Source organism: Puma concolor, chromosome F2 (assembly GCF_028749965.1).
Source record: "Puma concolor isolate L17-30 chromosome F2, mPumCon1.1.hap2, whole genome shotgun sequence".
NCBI lineage: Eukaryota > Metazoa > Chordata > Mammalia > Carnivora > Felidae > Puma > Puma concolor.
In genome coordinates, this window is record NC_141684.1 from 44,330,613 (window position 1) to 44,358,303 (window position 27,691).

General features: G+C 38.9%; 1 long non-coding RNA gene across 2 annotated transcripts in view; it reads left to right on the forward strand.

Moving 5' to 3' along the window:
* The window catches only part of LOC147571994 (uncharacterized), a 172,086-nt gene that overhangs the window by 126,245 nt on the left and 18,150 nt on the right, over nucleotides 1-27,691 (forward strand). Inside the window, exons 4-5 of one of the 2 annotated variants that reach the window (XR_015247057.1) lie at nucleotides 22,902-23,069; nucleotides 24,046-24,159. The exons of the other annotated variant lie outside the window; for it this stretch is intronic. This is a non-coding gene — a long non-coding RNA (uncharacterized LOC147571994). The remainder of the gene's footprint in view (nucleotides 1-22,901; nucleotides 23,070-24,045; nucleotides 24,160-27,691) is intronic. 2 annotated transcript variants of the gene reach the window in all.

Genomic DNA, 27,691 nt, shown 5'->3' on the forward strand with positions numbered 1-27,691 from the left:
ATATCTAATGTGAATTAAGGAGTTGAAATCTTTTTCACAATAATTCAAGTATTGCCCTTGGGTTCTTACAAAATCCCTTTTCCCATCAAATCCAAGACTTTGAACTTATTTTTTTATATCAGGATGATACCGTTATTATTTGGGTTGAATGTCTAGAAGGTGGTCTCAACCTTCTGCAGCCTGTGGGCAGACAGAGCCACACCGTGTTCACGTTGGCATCGAGAGTGCTTGCTCACACTTTGCTTTGCTAAAACACCATGCCCTTGAGTCAGATACCCCAGTGGACATTCAACGCAATGATGGAAACTTAACCGGATGCAAGCCCAAACACAGTCTTTATAAAAAGGGCTATTAAAAAATATGTTTCCTATGATATTCCAAACCAGTGCGTTCATAAACCAATTGGTTTATAAACCAATGACCATTGATACAATAGAATTTTTAAGCAAAAATTTCTGTAATTGGAGAAAATTTATTAAATTCCTCAAGAAACAAAAAGAAAAAGTTTTATTTATCTGCACTTGCATCCTTCAAGTAACTATCAGTATGTTAAGCGTCCATTTCACTTACCGTATTTTATCAATGTCTAGGACTATATTTGCACAGTTAAATCAGCTTATCAGTGAGATGTTAGTGAGCAGCTCAGAAAAACGTTGTCTTTTTAAAAATGTGTATTTATTTATTTTGAGAGAGAGAGTGTGTGTGCATGTGCAAGCAGAGGAGGGGCAGAGAGAGAGGCAGAGAGACTCCCAAGCAGGCTCTGCACTGTCAACACAGAGCCCAGTGTTGGGCTCGATCCCATGAACCGTGAGATCAGGACTTGAGCTGAAATCAAGAGTTGGAGGCTTAACTGACTGAGCCACCCAGGTGCCCCAAAGTGCTGTCTTTATAGAAAATTTCTTATTTTTTCCCAATCCCAGTATCATTTCTTTAAAAAAAAAATAGATTCTTTTTTTTTACATTTATTCTTTCTGTTTGCCAATCAATCTGCTCACTGTAAGTAAGCAAAAATGTTTAATCGTGAAGAGTATTTGAAATTTCTCTCCCCAGAGATTGGACTGAGTGAGAAGTCACTAGTTGTGAGTCTACGTGGAATCCCATAGATGCTGACTGTAAGACCCGGGTTGAGAATGAATCTTGGGAGATTGGCTGGACTTCAACTATGTCATTAGGGAAACTGCACTCATATATTCAGTGTTCTTGTGAACTCCAGCCCTGTTAGATGTGCTTCCCCTAACATTTTTTGTGGCCCTGATTTGAGACTTTTCAATCGGTTTCAATTTCCACATCCCTCTGCACGTCCAGATTCTGGCTGTGCCTTGCAGAGAAGGTGCCAAAATTCCATGAGAACAACGGTCCCTATGGAATTTTTGGCTTGACCAGAAGCAGGAAGAACAGGAAACGTTATTTTAAAAAGTCCCGTTTTTCACACTGCTGATGTCTGGAGAGTCGAGATAAGCTTTGAGTCTACTTCCAAATCTTTGGGTGCCCCTCCAAGCGTGCTCGAAATGGGGTGTGAAACATAGCTTGCTGGGGTGGGATTGGACAGTGATCAAGATGAGACAGAATTGGCAGGAGGGCTTTTCTCCGTTTGGTTTCCAGGATGATGGAGGTGAAGCTGGAGGTTTCCCATCCTAATGCCTTATCTAGGAGACAGCTCTGTGAATACTGGCCCCAAATGTTACTTTTCTTTTTTGTAAATATTATACTTTGAGTTGTTGAGTTTTAGTGAGCCAGAGAGCACAAAAATAATCTTTATTCTTGAAATATTTATACATAGAAGCGTTACTGAAATAAGAATGCATGATTCCTTGGATTGGATTCCATCACTGTGACATAATTACTTTATTTTTAGTTCGTAGTGCTTAATGGAAATGTGACATGGAAGTGGGTGTTGGGGCAGAAACCAAGTTCTGGAAGTGATTGGGAATGGTTAAAACAGTGGTACAGACTTCCCCACGTCTCTACGCCCTTTTGCTCCTTTGAAATCTCAAGTATTTTTTTTTAAATTTTACTTGTGAATTTAGAAAAGATCTCTACTTAATACATGAGTATTTCCAGGGGTGCCTGGGTGGCTCAGTGGGTTGGGCGTCTGATGTCGGCACAGGTCAAGATCTCACGGTTCATGAGCTGGAGCCCCGCATCGGGATCTCTGCTATCAGTGTGAAACGCACTTCGAATCCTCTGCCTTCCTCTCTCTGCCCCCCTCTTTAAAATAAGTAAATGTTTTTTAAAAATCTCTTAAAAAATATATTAGCATTTTCAAGTGTGACACTATATTGTAGATATCTTAGAGCTGTCAAAGATCTAGCAATTACATATCAGGAGACAAAATTGTTTTATGAGTTTAGTGAAGAAAAACATCATATGTAATAATTCAGTTTTAAATTTGAAAATTATGTATTATAACAGACCACATGTATTTACCATCTGATAACCAATATTCTTTAAGCAGAATGGAGGAAAGTTCATACTCCAGAAACATACAATTCTGCAAATAACACTGGAAGTGGTCATTTGCTTTCTCTAAGAATGCACAGGATGTACGAATATTTTGTTTCTAGCTGTCTAGGAATTCATTAAACTAGAGAAGACATTGAACACTGTTGCATGGAAATAATTGAAAACAAAAATTCATCTGCCTCTGCTAATATCCAGTGCCCCCTCACAACTGAATTAGCACGTGGGTTGATTAAGTGACTCAATGACAACATTTCCTAAGTGGATCCCTCAAATAGGCCCATGCATAGGGCAATCAAAAGATTTGAAATGAAAAACACTGTCCTACGCACCATGGACATTGACTCCTCACGAAATTAAATACTAATTTTCTAATTTTCTCCTCATCTTTCTACTCTTCAAACAAAAATAGATTTCTTTAGTGTTTCCTTAACATATGCACAGTCTCTGGGCTTTTACTTAATCGTCTGTAATGTTCTTACATTTTCTCTGAATTCTTGAGTTATATTACTATTGGATAGATGGATAGACAGACAGATACATAGATAGATAGATAAGATGTATACAAGCGTATGTGTATGTATGCATGCGTGTATGTACGTATCTATCTATCTAGAGAAGCAGCTAATGATAATGAATCTTAATAAAGCAGAAAACGATAAACACCCATAAGATCAGTAGTTCCATGGATTTATTACCATGGTTGGATAAGACAGTCTCTGTAAGTAGAGGCTTAAACTTTATCTATTTATGCCTTCACAATGAAACCATTCAGGAATAGGCCATATGAAGGTCACCTTGTTCATCACATTAAGAGGATAAATTCTAGAATTGAAGAAAAACTACAAAGTTTGCAAAAATATTTGATGGCAAATTCCTGATTTTCAGAAGCAAGGAAATGCTAAAGTGACAGGTTGTTGAAGGGGTTTCCTTCCCTACAAATGCAATCATGTCAGCACTGTCAGCCTGGTTTACTCAATGACTCAAGTAGCATTTTTCTCTCTTTATGAATATGAAATACCGATGCTATTTAATAAACAACTTGTGATCATGTGCGATACGCAAGACAGAGAATAATGAGACATAGTCCTTGTCCTGCAAGCACTGAGTCCTTACAGGACAAAATGAGTGCACAAGAAGTCCCCCCTTCTGCATCTGGACGTTGGGATGGTAAATTTGGGGAAAGGTCTCTTCAATCAACTATAATTAAAGAGCTACTTGAAATATCACATGATTTGAAACAAGGCATAAACAAATGAATGCGTGAACAATATGACATCGTTTCGGGGATGTTTTATGATCTTTCGCATGCCTTCACATGCATATGCCACAAACGTGAAATGGGAAGAATTAAGTTTATGGAAAACAGAGAGTCAGGGAAGTAATGAATGGAACCATCAAATTTTCGAACTCATCATTTTTCTGGTTCCATTTCACTACGCACCTTCCCATGGGAGAATGGCTAAGATAAAAAGTGATTCCAAATTCTTAAGGCCAGTAGAAGTAGTACTATCATAAGATTTTTTTTTTTATATTAAAAGAGGAAGAAAGGGTAAATTCTCCTTGGTTTCATAGCAGTCCCATTTTTTGGATAAACACACAAAAGTGTACCCCCCGGCAGAGTCAAAAATGAGCTATTACATTTATTTGCTTACCTTGGCGTCACTGGCAACATGACTTAAAGGCAGTGACGTGTGGCAGAGAGAAATCAGTAACTAGGAATAGTTAGCTATGCCGTGGCTCTGGTTTGAAAGGGCAGTCATTTCATTTTTCTTTGGTATTTCATGGACTCTGTCACCCTACATTAAAAAAAGAGGGGATTAAAGTGGATCTTAAAGTTTAATATATTTTGAGAACTCTTTATTAGAGTTGCTAGCAGCCTCCAGTGCCTCCCGGTTTTAGTCCATTGTGTCCATTTGTGACTGTCATATACATTCCACAAGAACTAATTTGTGTTATTTGGGGAAAGCTGTTGGATTTATTTACTTGGCCTTGATTAGATTAGATCTGGCCATATCGACTGGGTCATTGTGTTTAACTCCTTATACTTATGTTTTATAACATTATAATAAAAGGCTGAGAGCCTCCCCTCAGTGCCTGTTCACAATCATTTATCCTTAATGTGTCTGAAAGAAACAGAGAGAAATGAAAGGAGACACTTTCTCATTCATGATTCTTTTAAAAACGGCTCCCTGTCTTCACCCCTCCCATCCTGATACCGCATGCACGGCTTGTTCTCAGCCTGCTCCCAGACAAGCGAGGGCAGGCCCCATAATATGATTCAAATTGCAATCTCATGTCTTGCGTCCCCCAAACACCTCATCTCCCATTCAACCTGGAACCTTCATTCCAGTCCCCAATTAGACTAATCTATCTGCCCAGCTCCGATTGGGGGTGATGGATCGGCTGGGAGGGTGGAGGGAGACGAAGAGATTTTCTCAGCTCCTCTGCATTCCCATAGGCACGCAGCATTTGACAGATTGGGCAGAACTGCCACGAAAGAGTCTGACACAGATGGTGTAATTAGAAAATGCGAAGTGCGAGTGTGAAATTTATCTTTGATCAGCACCTCCTTGCCAGATTGTCATCTATGTTAATATGATGATGGCTTCTTGGAGATGGATGGAAGGAAACAGCAGCCTTGAAGAGGAAAAGGAGACTGTTCACTCCATACAGAAGATATTCTATTTACTTCTGAAATCCAATCAATTTCTACAGGCCGAAAGGAAATTGTGCTTATTTAATTCATATGGAAAATGAGCCTAACCTGATTCATACGCTTTATTAAACTATGATCAATATGGTAAAATCTGAGCTTTAGTTGGAAGGGGAGATGTGTTAATTTTTTATAGAGTAATAAATAAAAAAAATACAGTCTATAACTGCAGTAGCTGTTAAAGACAATGTTCATCTCTCTTTATCAAGACTATGAAAAATGGATAGAAGAAGACCCCTATACTCCACAGCATGAAAACTTCAGATACTACCAGTGAAGTTTTATTTTCCACACTCCCTCCACTCTTTCTAGTCCAAAATAATAACTTTGATTTTTTTTTTTCAGGGCAAAGTACACTAGCTTATTTTCTCTGCTTTTTTAGTTTTTTTTTTTCCCCTTATTTTTTCTGTATTTAGCAATTTATCAATTTAAAAATTAACAAAATGCATTTCTAGTCAGGACTCGCAGAAATTGCTGTGTTTTCACGTTATTTTCCTGAAAAAATAGGAAATTTACTATGAGGGATAGCAAGGGTAGCCAGAAATCATTTCTTCTAAGTTAGCTCTATCCGACAACAGTCATCTTTTCTTTGGATGGCTCAGAAGGTTCAGGTTTACAAGCAACTATGATAGACTACATTTTGCTATAATCTGCTCAAATGTTCACATTGATGGTGCTAATTTTCAGGAAGGTAAATTAGCATAATTAATGACCAGCCAAATTTGGGGGTAATACAGTATGTAATTAACATTAGAGAGTTCTGTTGTACCACCTGCCCCCACATTTCATTGTTGCAGGGATTGAACTGTACAGGAGGAAATTTTCCCCTTTGCTGCACTGAGCAGAAAGCAGCTTTCTTCATCAGAATAAGCCATTAGCTGTAATGGCATGTAGGTGTAATGGAATGTGCTCGAAACATCTGTGCTGAGAGCAGGGGAGAAATTGCTGCATGCAGTCGTAGGCCTTTGGGGAGCTTGATTAAGGGTTGCTTCAGAGAACTTGAGATCTGGCTTGGGATGCAAAAACAAAAAAAAAAAGGAGAAAGAGAGAGAGAAGAAAGGAAAATAATGCTAATAGATTTACGGATGTACTGCAGGGAGAACAAAGGATTTTTAATTTTTTTCCTTCCTTTATTGCTCTTATATTGCATCTGTTCTCTGTTGGGCTTTCACTTATTGAAGTGATCTGGAAAAAATGTTGCTCTAAATGCAGTTTAGCAGGAAAGAGCATAGCTGTAGAAATAAAATAGCTTGATTTTTTTTGTCCCTTTTGGTTTGCTAATGGAAAGTTCCTCACAACCTGTGAAGAAAAATTCTAAATATTATTTATGCTAAGTGTTATCTTAAAATTCATCTCAGGAAGTGAAACAAATATCCAGATTTGGAGCTGGAAATAATTTCTTGTTGTTTATCGGTCTATACATAGCAGTTTTTGCAATGTATCAACTACCCAGCTAATTCATTTTGAACTGCTTGATTCAATATTTCCAAGATTGCTTTGCACTTATTTTTAAAACCCACTTTTTCCCTAAAATTTTCATAAACATATGTATTACACGTAATAACATCTTAACATCTGAGGACAATGGGTGTATTTTTCAACTTTGTTTATTTTAGCAAATACTTATTGAGCACTTGCTATGTGCAAAAACACCATCTCCCTGCTGGATGTTTGGTCATGTTGCTGGGAATATGATAAATTACATTTGGCAAGAGGCACAGTCAATTGTATCACTTCGGCCATCTCCTTATTGTATGCTGACTGCTGAAGCTACATCGATCACACAGTGATACACATTGATTGCTAAAACAACTCAATTGAATGCATTGATTCTGATGACGTTTGGCCATTTTAGAAGTGTTTAAAAAAAACAGCTTTTAACTACAGCCTTCATAGGAAAGTCAAGCCAAAGGAGAGTTATATTAAATAACAGGTAAACAAAGGGTTAAACATTTGAGAAACTAATGTAACTGAAAGGGAATTAGCATTCTGCATGGGACAGATGTGAATGTATTGCCTAGAAAATTAGAAACAAACCTGAAAATATTGGGTGATTTTATGATTAGGTAAATCTTAACACTTTCTAATTATAAATGACAATGAAGCACTCTCTTCGCTGGAATCTATCTTCCTTATGAAATAAGAAGCTTGCTGAGCTGATGCCAAAAATTCCTTGCACTGAAGTTTAAAATATGTAGGGAGGCAAGAATGTAATAAAAATTCAAAAGCTAATAATATTATGGCGACTGGCATTGTTTACAATGTAGAGCACCTGCTGTTTGAAAAAAAAAAAAAAAAGGAAGAAGAAAAAGTGAAATCATCAAACTGTTCCTAAATGGAAAATCTGGGCTCTCTGCCAATTACACAATGTGTTTCAGGTGCACTGTAAATAGGAACAATAAAAGGTGCAGAGGAAAGAATATGAAATGTTAAATCTCAAATACACGAGAATATTAATATGATGTTTCTTGAAAGAAAATCTTGGGACTCTTCCAGTGTTCTCCTGTGGAAGGAGGGGGTTTAAAATTTTACACAGCATATGTAAAGTTCTAAAACTTTTAATTGCCTGTATCTTAAAAAGAATATATATGAATGCAAGACCATTTGCTTCGGCAGCATTGCCTTTCGTTGTTTAAGGCAGAAAGGTCCATCTAGACCTGCAAATGCATGCTGCATTTCTTCCCAACGTCTTTTTATTAGTGTGTGCGTGTGTGTGTGCGCGCGCGCGCGCGCGCGCGCATGCGCGCATGCTTTTGTGGATGGTAGTGTGAAGAATTAAATCCTGAGAGTAAGAAGAGAAGGAAAAGTAGCTTTTGTTGCTTACTGTTAAATACTATCCACATCAAAGTTAGCATTATGAGCCACTGCAAAATATCAGAAACAAAGGGGGGTGAGATGTTGTATTTCGGTCTTCTCCCTATGAAGCACTTAATAACGGATTCCTCCAGAATTAGACACCTATTTTTACCAGCTAACAACTCACTCGTGCCAAATTCCCCTTTCTAGTTTAAGTGTGTTTCCTTTTCCATGAGGCATTTTAAAATCAACTCATCTTAGGAATGTCTATTACATTTTCAAACGCCAATCTTAAATCAAACCAAAAACATCGTCATCATGCATATCTTTTAGAAATAACTTCGAAGGTGACACACTGTTTTACAATGATAACTGGAAACTAACCTTCGAGAACTGTACACCTTTCAAACACCCAATATTTCAGAAACTAGAAGTGAAACGATTTTAGCTGTGCTTTTCAGACACGCGATTGCTAAGAACTGAACGGTTGTGAAATCTTTGGGTCAAATATTGTTTCTTTTGAGTCAGGAAACACATGAAACTAAGCAAAACCTCCTGTCCACATGGCAAAGGTAACCCTACTGATACAGAGAGATGGGTCCTCCAATGAGACAAAACACGTAAGAACACCCCTGCCTTTGTCTACCAACACCACCAGAAAGATACCTGCTCTTCAAGCCTTTACTGCGTCATCCTGAGGATTTTATTCAAATTCTCTTTCCTCATCTTTAAAAGCAGGGCAAAATACTAACCACTTGTGTGATTTTTAAGAATATTAAATGGGATAATTAAGGTAAAGCACTTAGTCTAATGACTGACACATAGTAAGGCTTTAAAGATTTTGCTAGTTTAGCTAGTGTTAACACTATCACTGTTTGTGAAATATGCTACGTTTTCTGTATCCCAGCTGTCAAGATGTAAGATGAGACATTGCAATTGGCCCTGTCTCGAAGGACTCCTGCAATGGTGTATATGAAGAAGGAGAGCTCAGCTCTATCAAGAGTTCTTGAAGAATACAAGTTAGAATTGTGAAGGACGTGGAGGAACCAGAAGAATAGGAGGAAGCGGGCCTATTGTCAACAAGAACCTAGAAGTGCACGTTGTAACACGGCAGAAGATCAGAAAATAGAAAGGCTAGAATATTAGAAATATAAGAAAAAAGATTTAGAAAGCGAGCTTTCTTTTAGACAGACTCTTTTTGGTTCCTGATTCTCTTACCATCTAAGGGCCATTGGGCAAGCAATTTATCTCCTGTAGCCTCAACTTTTTAGGACGGGGGGCATTAATATCTACCTCACTGTGAGAACAAAATGGCAAAATAACCAGTAAAGTGGCTGACAAATAGAACATGCACACATATATTCATTCTTGTCCCTCAAATGGTCTGTGACCTCACCTCCTTTTAAAGATTTGTTTTCAGAACTCTACACACATATGTGCTCGACACAATATGTTAAAATACTTCTAATAAAAGAACTTCAGCATTTTTAATGAGAAAACAATCAGGAAATATATTTTTTAAATAGTTTCCTGACTAGGGTTTCAAATATCAGGGTTTCCTCCTGGTGCGTCAGTATTCTCCGATTCTACAATCTGCAAAAATTGCACCCCATCTACATAGTTCATCCTGTAAATATATTAATATGATGCCGCCGGCTCGGCTTTTCCAAATTTGAAATTAGAGAAGCAACAATAACAAAGAGCAATTTTCAAGATAGCGACATTTTATGAAATGTACAGAAATGACCATGACATTATTTCCTAAAGACTTCTAAGTGGGCACCTATTTTGGATTGATATTTTTGTCAAATAATTTAAACAGATTGTGGCTTTGGGTACCACCTAACTATTTGGTGGGTACACTGGATTGATCCCCAGTCAACTTATACCTAGATTATTAAGATATACTCTTATTAGTTTCCATCCCTTTCTCCAAGTACTTTTCAAAATCGTCTCTCCTTAGAGGATGGTAATACAATTGTCCTCCCTCTTAAATTGTCTTGTCTCTTTGATTTTGAAAATCACCACATAAATCATAATCACAAAGGTTGAACACAGTTAAATCTTTCTTTATTAATATGATGTATCTTTTAACTACGCTCTTCTAAAGAAATTAGCCCATCTACATTAGTGCAGCTTACTGAAATTATCCTCAATATATATTATCGTTTTTTAAACATAAGGCATAAGTTCTAAAAAGGCAATGATAGCATTCAACACTTTGAGTGAATATGATCTCCTATTGATTCTAATGATGGTGATTACTTCGATGAAGGTATTAAACATGGGCCACATGTAAAGTAGAAACAAACCTCCAAGATAAGTGAGTGATGCATTCTTTCTGTGGTCAGAAAAAGCAACACCCCCCAATGCTACAAACTGGACAGATCCCTAATTTTTAGTCCTGTTTGTGGGACCACCTTACTAGTGACGTTGGAATAAAGAATATCAGGGCAATGTACAATCATTACCTGTTTATACTGAAAGCTGTTTTGGTCACAGTAAGAAGCAAGAGATGTTTCTTTGACTGGATCATAAGGACATGTCTGAGCCTGTCTTCATTGGAAGACATATGACGTATCTACTGTATACGGGAAACAATAAAATATTTACATGTTTTTTAAAAAGGTCTTTCAATTAAAAGACAAAAGTCTTCCAAGATTTCTTTATTTGCGGCAACCTCCTTGGGTTTTTGTGAATTTTTTAAAATTACAGCTAATTTTAATTCCTTGCCAGATGCTTAAAGTAATGGCACAATCTACCACTTTTCACAATCTAAGGTATTAGAATTCTGGGATTCAAATTATACATTCACAAAAATACAACCTTGCTTAAGCAAATAAGGAAATTATTGAATTGTTAATGGAAAACCCCTGAGGCATAAGTGGGTTCCGGTAGGGCTTGGTCCAGAGGCTCATACAGTTACCACAGAGGTGAGGCTGTCTCCATCTTGCCACCCCTCTCTCCTTCATGTTGGCTTTATGCTCAGATTTCACACCATGGCTCACCGAGAGCTCTAGACTTAAATATCCCCAAAGTTCAAACCCAGTGAAAAGGCAAAAAGACTCTTCTTGCCTATCCATTATAAATCCCAAGTTTAACACTGATTTTCCTCGTTTGAATCCCATGCCCATCTTTGACTATCACAATTAGGGGAATATGATGCCCCCAGTTGGCCAAGACCACTTCAATGCCTACTGCCTTCCAGATCCAGTTATGGAAGAAAGATTTATCTAAACATGTAGTCTGAAAGTAGGTCCTTGTCCTCCTAAGGAAAATCAGGATGTGGTTGCCAAAAGAAAGAGAAAAGCACATCGGATTACAATATCACAAAAGAGCAGGTATCTTATTCACTAATATCCACCCAGACTCCACAGCACAGTCTGGCACGGGTTCATGGTCCTAATGTGTTGCCGCCATTCTAGATAGTCATGAATCACAATGGTATGTGAATCAGACAGAGCTTAACTTTGGTGTATTCACTCAGATAACAAGTATAAAATGCCTAGATTTGAATGAGGCAACTATAGAATATTTTAATAATAATTTATTTCACGGGCTATACTAGTGGAATGAACGAGACAAAGTGATATGGAGGGTAACTCCTTACATAGCTTATGGCATAAGAGTAAGTGCCTTGGGAGGGGAGGATGTGAAATTCAGTCAGGCGCCGTCATAGGTTGCATGGAGTTTTACCAGGTCGCATCAATGGTAAGATAACCAGGAATATAAAAGGACGGCACACTGCGTAGTTAGCGGAATACCTGCAAACAATGGTACGATTTTCTTATCTTTACTCATCACTTCTCTGAAATCTTTCCTATATCTTAATCATCTAAAGTGGGGATGGCCTTGAATGCCTTATTAAGCACCAGGACTTTTCTCAGTAGGCAAACAGGGACCCGAAAGAATTGAAAAAGCACCAAAATATAATCTGGCTCTGACCTCATGTGAAAAAAAAAAATGAACTATGAGAGAGGAGAAGAGAGAGAGAGAGAGAGAGGGAAGGAGGGAGGAAATAAAGTTTTCAAAAGAAGTGGTGAGAGCGGGGTAAGTAAATTAGAAATGAATATTGAAGGACTAGTGTTTTCACATAAGTATCTTATTTTTCTTTTATGCCTTTATTTCCAAGATAGTAACTGTTCCTTAAAAAAAAAAAAAAAAAAACAATTAGAGGGGAGCCTGGGTGGCTCAGTCAGTTGGGCGGCCGACTACGGCTCAGGTCATGATCTCGTGGTCTGTGAGTTCGAGCCCCGCATCGGGCTCTGTGCTGACAGCTCAGATCCTGGAGCCTGCTTCCGATTCTGTGCCTCCCTCTCTCTCTGCCCCTTCCCTGTTTGGTCTCTGTCTCTCTCTCTCTCAAAAATAATAAACATTAAAAGAAATGTTTTTAATTAGAGGATTATATATAATAAATGTTGAAAGCCCTGTTCCAATTCCAGTCCACAAGCTCTTATTGGTAATATCATGGCATGCATTCCAAGCTATATGCACAGATGCTTCCTCCCTCTCTCCCTTCTTTCTTTACTTCCTTTCTCTCTCTTTCTCTCTCTCAACAGAAATGGTGTCATCCTCTAGGTGCTATTTTGTAACTAGCCTTTTTCTTTCGATGATACATCCTGAACAACCTTCCATATAACACAGACAACCTTGTATATCTTTATCTGTATCTATATGTATCTGTATATAGATATTTAGATATATATAGATATACAGATATTACTATATAGATATATAGATATACACAGGTTTTTTTCCTAAGGTCTACACAGAATGCCATATCTTGGTTTTACTCTTACATGTAGCCATTTTCTTCGTGATGGGTGTTTAAATGGCCTCAAATTTTTCCCTTCAAAAAAAAAAAAAACGCTGCAATAAACATACTATACATCTTACCTAATCACGTAGGATTTCTGTAGTACAGATTCTAAGAAGTGAAATGTTGGATTGAAGGAAGTGTGCTTCAGAAATACACTGCCAAAATGCCTTTGAAAATTTTATACCAACTTCTAGTCCCAGCAGTGCTGTTTGAGAGTACTTGTCTCCATAGAGTCTTAAGAGTCTTGTGTTGGCCTAGTCTTGTAAAATGTTGCCAATGTTATTGGAGAAGAAGAAATCAAATTTTTAGTTTGATTTACAATTCTCGATCATCTGTTTCATCTGGTCCTCGCTACAGCCGTGTGAAGTATGTATTATCATCACCCTCAACTTACAGATTTGGGGACAAGATTCGAAGGCATTTTTACTTTGGTTTCAGGTCAAAGCATCTTGATTTGATGGTTCCTATTGTTCAAAGGCTGGCGTAGCCACTGCCCAAAATAAATCCACAATTGTTGGGGTGGGTCATAAGAGAAGGCCAGTTTCAGTCAAAAACTATTTTCGTCGGTCGTCAAATTTTTACCTAGCTCTACACAATCTGCTGTGAGTGATCTGACTGAGGTAAGAAATCATTATTCTAATTTTGTATTTGGGTCTTCTTTACAACTCTGAATAACTTGTGAGGCATACTGAGACAATTCTCTTGTGAGCCTAGGTGGGAAGAAGCCAGCTGTTGAGTTTTACCTCCCTCATAGGAGGTTCCTGAATATTAATGAGGCAATCACTAGTATTTTCATATTTTTTTAGCAACTTGCAGAGTAACACCAATTAGAATAAATGTGTCAAGTGAACAGGTTAGATTAAAACACAACTAAAGGACTCAGGGTCTCCTAAGGAAATTGACACACACCTTGTGTAATTCCTGGGGTCCAGATTAAAAGAACAATGGTTTTCTCAGGCATTCCACCTGCCCATGTTCCCAGATGTCATCCTCCTGCCCCACAGTGCATTAGGTATGCCTTAATTGCCAATTAAAACATATGCCATATTTAGATAAGCACAATAACAATCCTTTCAAAAATCTAATGCAGAGATTCTCTTTTGACTCCGGTTGGTAGTTACTGAAAACCATTTCTGGATTGCAGGAGAATATGCCCAATGATTTAATTCCTCCTGCTTGGGTAGCAGACAATGACCATTTCCTGAATGTGACCATAATCCAATCACTGAGCGACTATTTAGGCATGGCCAATACGTAACACAATACCTATCACATATTATATGATCGATATATATATCAACTCACCTTCCACGTGCTTTGCTTTTGTTCCAGAAAGCAAGCACAAAAAATAAATGGATCTTTGAAACCTAGCTATGTTTTTATCTTTACATCTTATCTAACCTCATATGGTTAGGGCAGTCTGATAGAACAATTGTTCTAAACTTTTACCTACCACTGCCAACATTATAACAAGAATAAGAAGATCCAGCTTCCAAGATTCGCCAACCCTCCCCTTTCTTTTTCTGATAAATAGATTCATTGTATTTTCTAATAATGAGATAATACATGCTCATTGGACTAAACACAGAAAACCTAGGCAAGTAATAGAATTCAGTAAAACCTTCACATAACACCACTACATAAAGGAAATCACCAGGAACATTATAGAGTGTAACATACTCATTTTCTAAACAGGAATCAAGCTCCCTCTATTTGCTTCTTTCTTCTATGATATATATTTTTCCATGTCTATGACAGTAGTATTACTGTTTACATATTATTTAATTGAAACATATTGTGCCAATTCTTTATCAAAGCACATTTATTCCTATTTTTGATGTGAAAAACTAAGTTTGATAAATATTCTTGTGCCTATATTTTTGTTCACTTAGCCATTTACTTCTAGTTGAACCACGAGATCATGACCTGAGCCAAAGTCGGACGCTTAACCGACTGAGTCACCCCGGCACCCCTAGTTGAATTTTTGTAAGTAGAATCACATGATCACATATTGGTATGTTTTAAATTTGATGCATAACACCAAATTGTCCTTGAGAGAGGTTGTACCCATTTGCATGTCCATCAAATTACAGTGAATATTTGCTCATACACAGATTATTGTCCTGTTTTCCATCTTTGCTAATGTGGTTAGTAAATGCTATATTTTGTTTTTAAATTTTCACTTATTTGAGGGGCGTCTGGGTGTCTCAGTCAATTAAGCATCAACTTCTGCTCACGTCATGATCTCACTGCTCATGGGTTTGAGCCTGCATAGGACTCTGTGCTGACAGCTCAGGGTCTGGAGCCTGCTTCGGATTCTGTGTCTCCCTCTCTCCCTGCCCCTTCCCTGCTGACACACTCTGTCTCTCTATCTCTCAAAAATAAATAAACATTAAAAAAAATTTCACTTATTTGATTAGTTTTATGTATCAGCACATTCAACTCCTTACGTTTTTCTATTGTGGTATACATGTTTCTTATATGAGCTATTTTTAACCTTAAAGAGCATAGGCATAATGTTGAGTGTTCACCAGTTTGTTGTTTTAATATTGAGTGATTTTTGTCAAAGCAAAAACTTTTTGTTTTAATTCTTATGTGGTCAAATCTCTCAGTTATTTACCTTAAAGTTCCTAGAGTGAGTATCATTTTAAAATTTCTTCCAGCTCAGAGCAACTGTATTTAATTTTTAGAATTTTTGTCTACTTTATCTATTTAATTTATCTGAAATATATTACAGTATAGAATGTAACTGGGGAATGACTTTTTTTTCAAAATGCTTAGCCATTCACTCCAACATCAGTTATTGTATAATCCATCACTTTCAAATTAATTTTAGTGGCTCATTTATCACATATACATTTTATATGTACTTGCCCTAGCAATCTGACATTTTCAAAAGCAATGAATTGACTTATTTTAGAAAGAGAACATAGACACACTCTAATTCCTCAATTAAAAAAAATGCATATAGCAGTGTGATCAAAGCATGTAACAGTTGGGATTATGGGTGATTTTCTTTGAGGTCATTGTTACATATAAATTTTATTACCTTGTGAATAACATTCAAGTCTGAGCTGTTAACTTACTGGGTGGATTATGGTGCCCCTTACCAACACCGGGAATATAGGAAAGGAGATTAGATGGAGGGGTGATGGTATATAAAGTGTGGCATTCTTTGAGCATCCAAGTAGTTGCAGCTGTGCATATAAGTCTGGCACTTAAATGCCCAGGGGAAAGATCATGGAGAAAAACCAAGGCTATAAACATAATCTGGGTGTCTGCTGATGTTCGAGGAAAACAAACATGGATAAGACCATGTGAAGAAACTGTGGAGAGCACAGCAGAGCTTCTTAATTCTGGAGACTTATTCAGATATATCTGGGGATTTTTTTTGTGTGTGTAAAAAGTAAATATCCAGACATTCTAAATCAGAATTTCTAGGTAGAACCCTGACATTTGTATTTCTATAAAATTCCATAGGTGATCTTGATTGCAGATAAGATTGAGAATCACTGATATGAAGAAAAGTTTAGAGAAAATAACCTTGATTAACATAAAATTTGAAAGCAGAGATGAAGTAATAAAACACATTCTAGGAAAAGAAAAATATATATATATGAAGACCCTGTGTGTAAAAGAGCTTGTCATGGTGTGTAAATTGAATAAAAGCAGTTGTTTAAACATGAGTAACAGCAGACTGCTGTAATTTATTAAGCAGTTACATTAAGCCAAATACTATATATCTATATGTATCTATTTAGATATTTAGATCTAAATAGATACGTACGTAGCTATATAAATGGATAAATATGGACATACAATTTTTACAATAATCCAGGGAGTTAGATGTAATTGTAACCATTTACAGAAGAATAAATTGAAGCACAAAGAGATTAAACAACCTGACCAAAGTCATTCAATTAATTAGTGATGAAGACAAAATATAAAACCAGGGGCATCTGGGTTAGCTCAGTCGGTTAAGCATCCGACTCTTGATTTTGGCTTAGGTGATGATTTCACTGTGAGACTGAGCCATTGAGCCTGCTTAAGATTCTCTCCCTCCTTCTTTCTCTGCCCCTCCCCCACTTGCTCATGCTCTCTCGCTTTCAAAAAATATAAATTAATTAATAAATAAATTAATTAAAACTATATAAAACTAATGCCATGTTCTTAAGTACTACGGTATTGTTTTAAAAACTGTACACCAGCAGTGTTATAGATGGAAGTAGGAACCAACCTGAAAGCAGAGAAACCCAGTAATTGAGGTAAGAATTGAGGGCCCATTACCTTTCCTGTCTTTCAGAGACTTTGACTACAATGTTACATCTACTCAATGAATCCTCTGTGGCTCTTACCTTAGTTATTGTATTTTCTATTCATTTTGTTCCCTTCCATTTCCTTCTGCTATGTTTTCCAGTCCACTAATTCTCCTTCTAGCTGAATCTGCTGTTAAATCCATCTATTGAATTCTTTACTTTTGAGTTCTAGCATGTCCATGTTTCTTTTTATAAAAAATATTTTCCCATTCTCTGCTGAAATTTTTAATCTTTTCTTATTTCTTTGAACATAGTAAAAGTTATTTTAAACTTTGTGTCTGATGCTTGAGTATCCAGAGCTCTCCTGAATCTTTTCCTGTTGTCTGTTTTTCTTTATTGGTTTTCATTCCTGTTATCATGTCTCTTAATGTCCCCAGTTAGTGTTTATTGATGATAGCAATTACATCCACAAAATTGTTTGTAGAAATAATTTGAGCCCTAAGATGATATCATCTTTCATGATTGGATTTACATTTTGTTTGCAGAGCACTTGCAGGCACAAGAAATTTCCTCAATTCAATCTCAGTAATGGAAGTGACTTAAAGCTGAACTGTTGTCTCTTCCACTTCACACTTACTTCCATTGTTTAGTTTTTAGGGCCCTGACACAAAGCAAGAGGCTTCTCTCTGTTCCTATGGCTCACCGACTGGCAGAGTTTTTGTTCACCTTCTCAAACTCTCAGCTGACTTCTCAGGTATGAGCAAATGTCCTCAGGAGAAAAGGAGACACAAACCGTAGGCTCATTCTCTATACCTCTGTCCTAGGTAATTCTTCACCATCTCATGACTACTTCAAAAATTTGCTTCTAAAAGAGGGAATCAAAAAATAAACAAAACGAAACAAATGCAAGGATTAAAAGATATAGTAGAGACAAAATAATATAGAAAATTACTGAGGTAGGGAAGGAAAAGTACTTTGTCTGGCTTAATCAGAAAAGGTATCTTGGTAGAACTGGCAGCTAAAATGAGGTCATAATGGTGATAAAAAAGAAATCACTTGCAGATCTAAGGGGAGATAATTCTGAAAAAAAGATGGGGATGAGCTTGCATGTGTAAGACGCAGAAGAAAGACCAGAAGGCTGAAAAATCAAGTACCATGGCACAGTGAAGAGAAGCAGTATTGTAGAGGTAGAAAAGGACACGACCAAACAAATTAGGAGTTCATTTATTCTGGTCTCTGTTGGGGAAATACCAAAAGATACTAAGCTAGAGATTTATGCCTCAGAAAGATTGCTTGGGCAGTAGTGTGAAGATTGGTGTGAAAGGTCAAGAGCGGGGCCAAGAAGTCGGAGAAAGGGATGCCTCAGAAGTCCACTGAGTAATTGTGTGCTTTGGACAATGGGGCAGCAGTGCAAGTGGTGATAAGTGAGAGGACTCAGGATATGTTGTATCTCCCTTTTGAGATTTCTGCTTGTTCTCTAGTTCTGTTTGCTTGGGCATGAATTCACCATTTTTTATTTGGCTCAGACCTGCTCAGTAAAGTAGCTTGACTTCTGTCTTCATGAAACTCAGCAGGGACAATGTTCCCATTATAAGGAAATAAATAAATAATAAGGCTAAAACAGATGCGACCAGGCACTGTTTTATGTGTGTCACATGAACCAACTCAATCTTCTCAATTATTCTATGAAGAAAGTACTTACATCATTATCCCCACTTTAAAGATAAGAAAACAGGAACAAGGACGAAACAATTTGCCCCAGGTCACATGGCCAGTGAAGGGATATTTGCTGGCTGCTGTGGTTGTTATTTTACTTCACCTTGTTCATTTCCTTTTTTCTTGTAACATCACCCTGATTTCCTTCTGAGAATTCACTCCTTCCTCCACTAAGACTATTCCATTTCTATGATGCTGACTACCGTACAGGTCCAGGGGAGGTCATGTGACTCAAACCTAGCCAATCAGCACTGTCTTCCACTAGATAGAGGTAATGGATCAAGAATGAATTAATCACAAGCAATGACAATGTTGACTGTGAAGTTAGAGGTCTGGAATCCTTGTTGCCACCATGAGGTGAGAGCTTTCTAAGTCTGATGTCAGCATAGAGTGAAACTAACAGAAAGAAATTGGATTCCAGACACAGTGTTTAAGCGCCTGGGGTCTTGGACTATTTCAGCTTTACAGTTACGTCACCCATTAAATTTCCTATTTGGCTAGGGAAATTTGAGTTAGCTTTTTCTGTCACTTACAACAGAAAAAGACTTAAAACAGGAACACTCATCATTTGAGGATCCCTGCACAATATAGAGAATCTGCAAGTAGGGAAACTTGCACTTTTAGGAAAGGTCTATATATCTCCAGAGCACTCAAACTCTTGCTGCACCTCAAAAAGTTGCTTTTTCTTTCATTAGTGAGACAGGTAGAATAACAAATAGAATTCTCAATAGCCTTAAGCTAACACTTTTGCACTTTAGACTTCCAAAAGAAAATATTTCAATTTCACATTTAGTTCCCGGTCATAAATCCTACGTTTGCTTCCATGCCTTTGTGAAAGTCTTGTAAATTGTGGAGGGCAAGTGTTGGTCCATACTATTGGGTTTGGGTTTTCCCACCCCACCCCCTTCCAGAGGAAGTTATCTATGCATGCTATTAGAAATGTTTCCATAGAGGGAAAGGAAGAACTCCTGGCCAAGATCCAATTTTCGGTTAGAAAAAAAAATGGGAGGCGGGGTCTCTTTTTCTGCCTATAGCAGTCTCAACTCGTAACAGACAGGCAGCGCATATAGAGACCCTACAAGGCAACATGGTGCAAAGAAACAAGAGTTTCAGGGCCTTTTGTAGTGGGGCATTGAGATTTATGTGAGTTCTATTTAGGAAGGAGCAGAACCCTACTTATAAGGGCATGAAAGCAGAAAATTTTGAGTGTTTGTTGAGACCTTGCCCAGAGGAAAAGGAGGCCTGCAGGGGCCAGGAGTGGGGCAATGAAGAGTAGAAAAAAGGAAAATTCCTGGCTTATTTCCATCCAAAGACCTGACATCTATGTGAGTTTGTACTTGGGACTGAGATGCTACCTGGATGCCACTGCCTCCATTTCAACCCAGAAACTACTGTCACATTGCCTTGACACTAATACCCTGGCCCGAGTCCTAACTCGGATTTTCTATCTACTCCTGCTTCTACATGGATGAGATAATCTCCAAACACCGTCTTTCGCTGCTAAGATCTTCCAGCTTTGCGCTTCTGTAGTCCACTCCTTATCCAAAAAAGTGTAAATCTTTTGTCACTCCTCTGCATGACACTCTCCAATGGCTTTTCATTGCAAATAAAGTATAATGAATTGAATGGTGCCCCTCCACTGAATATGTCCACTGGGAACCTGTGATTTTGAACTTATTTGGAAGAAAACTCTTTGCAAATGTAACTAAGTGAAGGATCTTGAGATGAGATCTCCCTAGATTATCCGAATGGGCCACAAATCCAATGATGAGTGTCCTAGAAGAAGAGACGACATAAGGAAAAGAGAAGATACACAGAAAGTATTTTGTGAAAACAGAGGCAGAGATGAGAGTAATGTATGTACAAACCAAGGAACACCAAGGATTACCAAAAGCCACCAGGAACTAGAAGAGAGGCATGGAATGGATTTTCCTTCAGAGCTTCCAGAAGGAATCAACCCTGTCAATGCCTTGATTTCAGACTTTCAGCCTCTAGAACTGTGAGAGAACAGATTTCTGGTGTTTTTTTTTACCATCCAGTATGGTAATTTGTTGGCAGCCCTAGGAAAATTAAACATTGAGTATAACCAATATTTCCCTAAATGGTTAGGAGACTCTATACCTGGGCTCCTGCATACCACTCAGACTTAACCTTTTACTACTCTCCACCTCACTAGGAGCCTCTCCTCACATTCCCCCCTCTGTTTCTTCAACCCTCCAGCATTTCCCTCCCTGGGGCCTTTGCCTGTTGCCATTGTCTGCTTGGAAATCTCCTCTCCACCCCTACAGTCTTCTCATAGATACCTCCTCTTTGTGTGTGAGACCTTCCTGAATCTCTCTAACCAAACTACTTATCACCTCCCCGACCCATTTCTTTTTTTTTTTTTTTTCCATTTCTTTCCTTCTTTCCATATCACAACATTTCTTTCCTTTATAGACTCATCACGAATGATTAACACCTTTGTGTACTTACTAGATTGTGAGCTCAACGAGAGCAGAGGTTTTGTCCACTCATTTATTCAAAAATTATTAAATGAACATCTATTATGTACAGACAGCATTCTAGGTATTTGGGAGATGTCATGAACCAAACAAAAGCAGTCTCTGCTTTTTTTTTTTTTTTAAGTACACTCTACACCCACATGGGGCTTGAACTAACAACCCTTAGATCAAGAATCATACACTCTACCAACTAAGCCAGTCAGGCACCCCAGTCTCTGCTCTTATGAACTTACCTTTTAGCTTATTTTCTGAGGCTGTCTCCCCATATCTGAAGCATTCCCTGCTATTTACTGGTCATTTAATGTTAATTGCTAATTGAACAACAGATGAAAACTGTAAGTTTTAGTCGCTAATTCTCTGCCTTTTCCCATCAAAGCTTGGCTCTACCTATTAAAGGATTTAATAAATCCAGACAATTTTAGAGACCTCAGACGTGTCATTTACAAGATATTTTTCTTATAAAGACATTGGAATTCCTTCATCAGTCTTGTCTCATCCCCAGGTTTTTGCCATTTCTACTAGTATGACTGGAAGTAAGATTTCCTCTTAGAACATGTGTGGGGAAACCAAACAAAAGATCAAGCCACCCTGTACTCTTGCAAGGCTTTGCCAAAGATGGCAGACCCCAGGGCACTTGGCTCATTAACCACTGCCATGTCTAAAGGTCAGCCTCTGGGACTGTTTAATTGTGGCCATTAAAGTGTTAGAGCAGCTGCTTCATAGCAGTAATTTGGAGCCCAGGAGAAACCAAAGGCAGCAACACACCAGGTCATTTGAAAAAAAGGCCGCCTGGGCTCCACATACAGCCTGATAACAGATGGGGATTTCCAGAAGTACTTAACCTGGCTTAGAGGTCGTGGCCTAACTAAAAGTAGGTCTCCCCTCATTCCAAAGTGAAATCATAAAGTGGTTCTTCGTCATCCCCCTCCCCTGCCCATCAATTCAGGTCCTCCACATTTTTCATCCTTGACTCAGAATTCCAGAAACCACCTTACCCAATTCATCAATTAATGAACAAACAGGCATTAACTTAGCACCTGTTATATGCAAAGCAATGGCAATGGTCCTACCACATTTCTACCTCTTTCAGCTCTTTGCACCCCAGCCCCACTCAGGTCTTCACCCTGAAGACATGACTAGCTCACCATGGGCATACTTTCCTGCTCAGCCTAGATATGGGCTCAAAATGTTTATTAACCCAGCTCTCCAGGCATTCACTACCCATTGCTCAGGCCTGGCCCTGAGACAATCTTTTTGCTATCTCCGAATTCCTGTCCAATCTCCTTCTTTGACTAATTAGTTTCAATGACTTGTTAAGGCTACATGGCCGGTTTGTGGTAGACTTGGAACCGAGGTACCCTGTCTTCTTGTCCAGGGCTATTTATGGTTCTCAGTATAAACAAAGGTAAATATCAACTCAAAGCTAACTAGATTTGTTAGCCAAAACAGAAATATGACCTATGTTAATAAGAAGTGCAAAATAAAATAATATATATCATTATATTGTGAAATTTGGGATATCATGTTACATATTACCTGTGTAATAGACATATATTATCACAGTTATCATTTTAGACTGTCTTATTAATTTTGTATAGAATCTCCATATGATAAGTAATATCCTCCCTATTTCACAGAGGAGGAAACTGAACTCCAGAGAGTTTAAGCAACTTCCTGAAAGCTGCTAGATAATAAAGGTGGAGCCGGATCTGGACTCCGGGAGATTCACCTCCTCCCAATATGCCTTGCTTCCTGTTCACACAGCCACATTGTTGGAAGAGAATTCCCATAATTCTACACATCTGGTGAGCAGAGACACCACCCACCTTTTGTTCTCAACAATCTTTTTAAGAATGTGTCTAGAGTGAACACCCCTACAGAGTAGAACTGGTTTCTCTCTGCAGAGAAGAAGACACATTTGTTTGCTGCCCAGTATAATAAAGATAATATCTTCCTCCATGGCCAAATTTGGACAGGTTTGCTCACAACCCATGAGAGAAGATTCGAATTTTCTAAGCTCAGGGTTCTGCAGATGTAACTCAGACCCACTGCCTGCGCATTGCCCCATGGGACCTGGGGACAAGGGGTTGCAGTGCAACATAACACTTAAGCCGCCTGCTCTTCCATAAGTAATAAAGCCGTTCGTCTCTCAGTCAGGAATCATGAGTCTCATGACAGCTTGCAAGTAGGGTAGAATCTCAGACCCTTCACAATTCTTAACAACCACAGGTCCAGCAGAATGAAAGATCACAGGACGTTGGGTTGCTTCTGGCTGCCTACTCCATTGGGACCCCATATTGTTCGCTCATCCCCTTTCACCTAAGGTTAATCACCTAGGGTCCCCATCCCCCAGTGACTGAATAAATATGCCTGAAGGTTAGTCTGAAGTGATACCAATTGTTATTTTCTTTTCCTCTCACAGATAAAAGTGGTAGTATTTTCATAGTGTCTTAACCTTATGTATTAGAGATGTAGCTGTTTCAGGTACCATGGGAAGCCAGAAGTAATAGCTGTTATTAACAAGAGAGGCTTCCCCCTGTGTGAATTAAATGAGAGCATATCTGGAGTGTACTGTTCCTTCCCATCTGGCCAGCCCTGCCCACCCCTTCAGAGAGGTCAAGGATTAACACTGTTCATCCAGGCCTCTCAGGCCAGCCCCATTCATCCTTCCATGCCCTGGAATGAGTTCTTAGCTTTGCCTTGACTGTAGAGACCTCTTCATGAGTGCTTATTGTCAGAATAAATACAGGAATGGCCCCATTCTGATTTCTCTTCTCTCAGGTCATATGAGTCATTAGATCAAATCATATAATAGCACGGAGAATTTCCGAAAATGTTCCATGAGGCTGATTTACAAGATAAGCTGTTGGAGGAAATTAAATCCACACCTCCCAGGTATACTTTCTGCATGAAGTAGGAGACAGGACCTCAGGCTCATGGCAAAGTATTTGGCCAGTGGGTTGGGCCAGACATGCCATCCCTTTCCTCCAGCAAGGAGGTAGCGGTGGAGGGGAGGAAAGAACGAAGGCAATGATGACTGAGATGGAAAGGGAACCAAGTAGGTGAGAGCGTGGAAGACGGTTTCAGCAGTTATCATGAGATATGAGATATCCTGAGGGTCTGTTGTCTAGAAAGCATTTCTCAGAAACTCTGAGAAAGATGTGTAAGATGCCTATGTCATTCCCTTTGAGAAAATTAGTTACAGTCCATATTCACCTTCAAAGTTTAGAGTGAGCTTTGTGTTTTTGTTTAATATGCTTCTGCTCAGACCCCAGCCCCACAGAGCCCCAGCCTATCTCTTACACTGAATTAAGGACATGCAGCACTTTGTCACTCCTTCCTAGCAATGACTCATTTCTTAGGTTGCTTTACTTTTCCTACAATTTTTATCGACCTGGCGAGCAGAGTGGACATCAGAGAAATGAGAACTAGAAACTTTTTTTTTTTTTGCTGTGATGAGGAAAAATATAAACACATGAAAAAAAAAAAAAAAGGAAAGGAACTGGAGGAATTAAAAAAGAAAGGCACCCCCTGAGGATCCTGGTAACAACCACATAAGGGAAGTATGTTAGCCCCCCTCTACCTATGAAGCTAAAACAAAGTTTAGGAATCTTGTTCAAGTGTATAAGAGTAAACCAGCGGCTATAGCAACCTCAACATTTCTGCTGCCTAATCCATGAAAACTTCCCTTTTATCTCATGTGACATTCTAATTTAGTTTGGCCATGGATGAGGGTAGAGGTGATCATTGGCCAGGATCTAATCGTGTGACCACACATAGTGCAAAGGAGACTGGGAAATGTAATCTGGCCATGTGTCTAGGAAAAGGACAAGATGGATATTGAGAAGTCCCGGCAGGCTCTTTCGCTAAGGTAAAACAATTAGTGAGTAGCCAGCTTTCCTATCTATAGGTCTCAGCTAAAGTGCTATATCATTTCGTATTCTGAAGCTTTATTTACTTTTTTTGATTAGGACAGATCACCTTACACTTGTCACCTTATACTTCTTTAGTGCCCTTTTCATAGACCTCCCCCCTCCCCCATTTAAAATGTCAACTTCAGAACTTTTTATTCATGGCATGAGCCTTATCAGAATTTTGGTTCCCATTCACCTTGCCTGTAGTAAGATTTGATACTGATTGAAGGGAAAACAGTGAAAATAAAGGTTCACACCTTTATCATCTCCCTGCAATAAAGAATTGGGGTGGGGAGGGCAGGGATGGTGGGTGCTGAAGGTCTCAGCGAGAACAAACCCCCTACCTGAAGGAGAACCGGGGCCAGAGAAGAAAGGGGAAAACCAAGAAGACGGTCTTCAGAAGCTTTTCCAGAAACTTGTGCCCAAGGATTTGCCCAGAAATATTGTATAATTGCTCAAGTGGCTTTTGTCAAGCACTTTGCTAAAAATGTTCCCATTTTTGTATGCAAATACTTTTCCTTTTCTACATCTGAAAGCCACATGTGATTTTCAATCAGCCAGCACAAACAGACTGACAGACAACATCCCTCAGGAAATGCTTGATATGCCATCAGGTTTCAACACTCTTCTCCTTCCCCCCTCTGGAGCAAGCCTATAATTCTGCATTTGTGTAAATACATATGTGTGGCATATTTATTCACATGCTGCTGGGTAGAGCAAATGACTCTGCATTCTTTCCTGGTTATGCAGTCAAGAAGTGACTGCATGTTCCCCGCATGCTGTTCAAGCCCACGATGGGGAGTCCACAGGTGCTCACAAAATAGGCTAGAGCTTGCGGTGCAAGGACCACAGACCTTTTCTGGCCACCTATCCCCACCCGCAAGAAGACTTGGGGTAGATTCTTCCTCCTCCATGTTCCCTGCTCAGTGCTCCCATAGTTCTGAATACAGAGCTTTTGATGTTCCCCATACGGTAAAGGCTTGTTTACATCTGTTCTCAAGTTTATGGGCAATCCGTCCATTTTATAACCTAGTTGAGACCATTACATATAATAATTCTGTAAAATCTTATTGATAAATGAGTGCATTGATAAAGAAAAACTTAGACCCTGAAACAGTTTGCCTCAACAATTCAGGGCCCTAAAAATTTGGCATCAAATGATTACTAAGTGTTCTGGTTCCACCTAAAACCTTAAGCATTTGTTAAACCTACGTAGTTACCATAATGCTTTCCTGCTTTAATCCTAGTTAGAAATTTAAATGTAATTCTTTAGGTTGTAAACTGCCTTTTCTGAGTGCATATGATGTTCCACATAAGCAGTGTTCCTCTCGAATTGCGTGTATCGGGGCGCCTGGGTGGCTCAGTCGGTCGAGCGTCCCGACTTCAGCTCAGGTCATGATCTGGCGTTCTGTGAGCTCGAGCCCCGCGTCAGGCTCTGTGCTGACAGCTCAGGGCCTGGAGCCTGCTTCTGCTTCTGTGTCTCCCTCTCTCTCTGCCCCTAACCCACTCTCATTCTGTCTCTGTCTCTCTCAAAAATAAATAAACATTAAAAAAATTTTTAATTGCATGTATCAATTTATCGAATCTTCACCCTAAAAGTAGGTGCTATTAGTATACTCATTTTATAGACAGAGAAACAAAGAAAACTGTCACAAAGACGATAAGTAATTGGCCCACAGACCCACAGATGTCAAAGGTCAGGACCAAGACTTGCTCAGGAGGACTGGCTCCCGGTTGAGTTTTTAATCACGATGCTAAACTCATTCATTTAACAACAATTTAATGATATCTAATGATGTGCTCAATTAAAATAACTTCGAATAATGTGAAGTGATCTGAAGAAAATGGTTTGATACGGTGAGAGAGAGGAACACCAACTAGAGGGGGCCAAGACAGTTCACTCTACAAGTTCACTTTTGAGTTGAGCCCCGTTGGCTGAGAAGTGACCAGCTGAAAGGGTGAAAGGGTGATGTGTCCCCAGCAGAAGACACCGCAAGTACAAAGGCTGTGAAACAAGGAGGGCTTGGGATGCTGAGGACCAGGCCAGCGTAGCTGAGTAGAGTGGTCAGGCAGGATAGTACAAGATGAAGTCAGAGAGGCTGGCAGAAGCTACATCAGTAGAGATGCTATGAGATTCATGATCAGTGCAATGGGATGCCATTGGTGGATTTTAAATCACTGTGCTTCTTTTGTGTAGAATTAACTGGGGTGGGGAGATTTCAGTGGAAGAAGAGGAATCATGGGAAAGTTGCTGCTGTAGTTCAGATAAGTTCAGATGGGAGCTGATGGAGACTCGGACTAAGAGAGTAATGGTCGGGAAGGCATGAGTGGTACCCAGATGAGGTGGCGATGATGAGAAGCACTTAGAAGGTATTTTGGTGAGACTGTGCCCATAAGACTTCCCAAATGGAAGCGGCCTTCAGGAAATGACTATGCTGGGGAATCAGCCGATCTAGTCCACCCAGAGCAGACGTTAGAGGTCAGAATGTGGGGATGACCCCTTCTTCCAGCAG